The sequence below is a fragment of the Dipodomys spectabilis genome, unplaced genomic scaffold (assembly GCF_019054845.1).
Source record: "Dipodomys spectabilis isolate Male_0828 unplaced genomic scaffold, ASM1905484v1 ptg000095l, whole genome shotgun sequence".
In the NCBI taxonomy this organism is placed as follows: domain Eukaryota; kingdom Metazoa; phylum Chordata; class Mammalia; order Rodentia; family Heteromyidae; genus Dipodomys; species Dipodomys spectabilis.
The window spans coordinates 39,030,705-39,034,990 of NW_024870772.1; the positions used below are offsets into that span (position 1 = coordinate 39,030,705).

At 42.8% G+C, this 4,286-nt stretch overlaps 1 pseudogene; it reads right to left on the minus strand.

Annotated features, from left to right (window-relative positions):
• Window positions 1-469: 469 nt before the first annotated feature.
• LOC122112883 lies at window positions 470-1,327 on the minus strand (annotated as a pseudogene).
• Window positions 1,328-4,286: the final 2,959 nt, after the last annotated feature.

The following is a 4,286-nucleotide window of genomic DNA, read 5'->3' on the forward strand; positions in this document are numbered from 1 at the left end:
TATTTAAGATGAAGTCAATGCCCAACAAGTACCAGGAAATGGGTATTTGTAAGAGGAGAGCATGGGGCCTAGGGGAGAGAGAGAGAGAAGAATGAAGGAGTAAGGGGAAAGAATGCAGGAAAGAATTCAGTGTATGTGCCACAGAATTGATAAATATAAGGGAAGGGGTGGGCTCAAGGGAGGTAAAGATGTCTTTAACATAGATGACATAGGTGACACAGATCAAGATGCATTGTACATAGAACTGCTTTGTTAAATGGAAAAAATTCAATGCATAACCCAAAATTAAGATAAGGGAAGGGGTAGGTTGAGGGGTGGTGAGTGAGAATGTTGAAAGGGCTGATATTGATCAAGAAACACTATATTCATAAACTGCTTCTGCAAATGGCAGCTACTTTGTACAACTACTTAAAGATAAAGAAAATACTTTTTTCAGGCGTGATTCACTTTATTATTGTTGTATAAAATTCTATGTGGTAGCCACAGCTGGAGCCTGGGTCCTCTGCACGGAGACGCTGGTGTGAGTTTTCACAAGATGGGCAGTGAATTCCTGGTAAGGAGATTTGGTGAATACGGTCTCTTTCCAGAGGTCAGGGGTCAGGTAATTGTAGGTCTTAGAGATGGCCTCAAAGGCGGCTTTGGCAAAGTTCCCCAAGGTAGCAGTACAGCCCCTGGCTGAGGTGTGGCAGTCATCACTTCCAGACATCAGCAGCTTCTTGGAGACAGAGCAGACACAATCCCAATACCTCTGGTGACAGGAATGAGGCGCACCAGCACAGAAACTCATAGCCTGTCACCTTGCACGGGACAGTGTGAGGCCTGCCAATCTTGGTTCCCCCAGTAACCTCCCCGCACAGGGACGATGGAGAGCTTGGCCAAGATGATGCCCCCCGGATGGCAGTGGCCACCTCCTTGGAGCACTGAACCCCCAGACCAACATGGCCATTGTAGTCGCCAGTGGCTACAAATACCTTGAACCTGGTGGGCAGGTTCTGCCCAGGCATAATCTTCAACCCCTCATCCTTGAGTGACACCCCCAGGAAGAAGTCAACCATCTCAGACTCCTTGATGGGCAGGGAGGAAAGACAGATCTCCTCCAGAGACTTGATCTTCATGTCCTTAACCAGGCGGCCCAGTTTGGTGAGGGGGGGGGGGGGGGATCCATTCCTTGTCTTGGCCTTGTCTCCACGAGCCCCGCGGCCGCCACCCCGGCCTCTACTACGGCCGCGACCTCGACCCCGGAGGCTGCTACCGAAGCCTCCATGGAAGCCACCAAGGCTTCCCAAGCCCCGGGTTCCAGGGCGCCGGGCCCTCCTGCTGCACCAGAGAAGGAGAAGAAGTAAAAATATTTTTAATCGGTTCTACTGATTCTCTGTGGAGAGGTTGAATGATTAGTATCACTTCACCGAGCAATTCCTTTCTGTACGCATGCATTAAGAATTCTTTGCCTTTATCCTTAAAGTTTACTAGCTTAACTGCCATACATGTGACTATATTGTGGACCATTCTAGAGTCAAGTTTCTACAACCTAGTGATTTTGTACTGTCCACCATTTTCTTTTGAGGAAGTTCTCCTACATTTTATCTTTAAATAAATCTTTCATCACATTGGTTGTTTTTTTTTAACCTCAGATTATCAAGCATCTTAATATTGATCATCTTGTCTGGCCTCTACTTAAAATGGGCCCTATTTTACCATCTGAGTCTTGTTTGGTTTTGTGACAGTCCTAGGACTTGAACTCAAGGTCTGGGTGCCCTCTCTGAGTTTTCTGTTTTGTTTTCTCAAGGCTAGTGGTCTATCACTTGAACCGCAGCTGCACTTCCAGGGTTTTTTTTTTTTTAGTAGTTAATTGGAGATCAGAGTCTCCTGAACAGAAGGCTTCAAATACCTGTCCTCAGATCACAGCTCCAGAGTAGCTACAGTTATAGGTGCAAGGCATTGTTTTCTGTATATTTCACTTTTTTATCTACCTTTTACTTTCTGAGAGATGTCTTCTTATTTTCCAAACCTTCTAATCAACTTTTTGTTTCTGTTATTGCAGTTTGGTGGTACTTCTGTTTGAAAAGGGCCTTGTACTGCGTTAGTTTGCTTACTTGACTGGCAATTACCCCTTGAGCCATGCCTCCAGATCTGCATTTTTTTGGTTATTTTGGAAATGGAGTCTTGAAGGCTTTCTGTCCAGGCTAGCTTCAAATCTTAATCCTCCACATGTTAGTTTTCTGAGTGGGCATGAGCGAGGGGGCCCAGGTTGTTATTGAGATTTTCATTTCCAAATTTTCTTTTTGGTTTCAAACATTTCTTTGAAAAGCCATTTGATTCTATCTCCACTCAAACTTATCTTTTTTTCTTAATGTCCTTTTCTTTCTTTCTTTTTTTCTTTTCTTTCTGTTTTGTTGTTGTTACTTATTTTGGGTGGAAGAGAGGGGAATTTCTGTTTTCCATATTGAAAACTCTCCTTGGCTGGTAGTCATGAGTTTTCTGGTTATTTTCAGGAGTAGGCCACTCAAAGCTGATTGGAACCTTCGAATAAGCAGACAATCTGCAGATCAGATCACACCACTCAGAATTCTTCCATTTTTTTTCTCTTCGAAAGTCAGAACCCAAACCCACAGTAAAGAATGTTTCCATTTCTACTTTGACTGATGAAAGCAAGGAAAGGAAGGAATCACTCACATTTCAGGATGTGAAACCATGATCACTTCTTCCAGTCTTTACCTTTCTTTCCTGTGCCAAATTCTACTTAATCCAAAATCCTTGTGGCTCCTCTTCCCAGAGGGTCATGCCTCCAGTCTTCTGTGGGGTGAGGAAGCACTCCTCCCAGCTAGATGTAGGTAGTGAATTACAAGTATCTACTTGCTCCATAAAATAGAAGTTCAATTAGTCTGTTTTTCACTCCTTAAATTTTCCTATGCTTTGGGAAATGATGCTAAAGGCATCAGTTGCTCACACCTGCAATCCTAGTTATTCAGGAGATGAGATCTGAGTATTATGATTTGAGGCTAGCCTATGCAGGAAAATCGGAGAGACTCATTACCAAGCAGCAATAATCTGAAAATGGAGGTATGGTTGAAGTGGTAGAGTGTTAGCCTTGAATGAGAAAGTCAAGTAAGTGCACAAGGCCCTGAGATCAAGCCCTACTATTGGCTCTGAAACAAACAACAGTCAAAATATATTGCAGGGCTTCTTTTTTATTTTATTTTTTTTGGCTGTGAGGCCTGAACTCTGGGCCTGGGCGCTGTCCCTCAGCTCTTCAGCTCAAGGCTAGCACTCTACCACTTGAGCCATAGCATCACTTCCAGCTTTTTCTGCTTATGTGGTGCTGAGGAATCGAACCCAGGGCCTCATGCATGCAAGACAAGTGCTCTACCACTGAGCCACCTTCCCAGCCCGTGTAGCCCAGGCTGGTCTCGAACTCGTGATCGTCCTGCCTTATCCTTCTCGTTGATTACCAGTGTGCGCCACCACAGCCGGCTCTTTTTTCTTTCTTTGTCTTTACAAATGCTCTCCAGTTTTTCTTGTCTTTAAAATGTTACTTAATGAAGATTAGGGATGCAGCAGAGATAAAACACATGTCTTCATTCTATCATCACATAAGTCATCATCAATTTTTGTTATGTTTTCTCTATATTTATATAGAAATTTGCAATTTGCCTATAGAGAAGGTCTTATATTTTATACTTAGGAATCAAGGTCTTATTAAAGAAATCCTTCCTGTCTTGAATGTATGAAGAAGTTAAGTTTTTTCATTTAATAGTTAAAATATTTTTCCATGCAGAGTTTTAAGTCCTTCTAGGATTTCTATTAACATATGATGTGAGTACTTTCAAAGTATTTTTATATTAGAATCTAGTTGTCCTACTGCTTTTAACCAAATGACATCTTTCTTCCACCCAATTCAAAGCTTTCAAGTATAATCTGGTTGGTTTCTGACCTTTCTTATTGTTATAGTTTAGATCTGGTTGTCTTCCAAAGGCCTGTATGTTCTTCCAAAGGCTTGGTTCTTGGCATTATGCTATTGAAAGATGATGGCACCTTAAGAAGTCAGAAATCGTAAGTTATTGTCTGCCAGCCTTCAATGGGGATTGTGGAGCACCTGTCTCTTCTTCCGCTCTTGTTTGTCTGCCACATGACATGAGCAAGTTGCTGTCTCTTGCATTCTCCACCATGACGTTTAGCCTTTCCATAGGCCCAAAAGCAACAGGGCATGGACTGAAGTGTCTGAATCTCTAAACTGATTTTCTCTCTCTCTCTTTCTCTCACTCACTCTATCTCTCCAGTGAGAATTC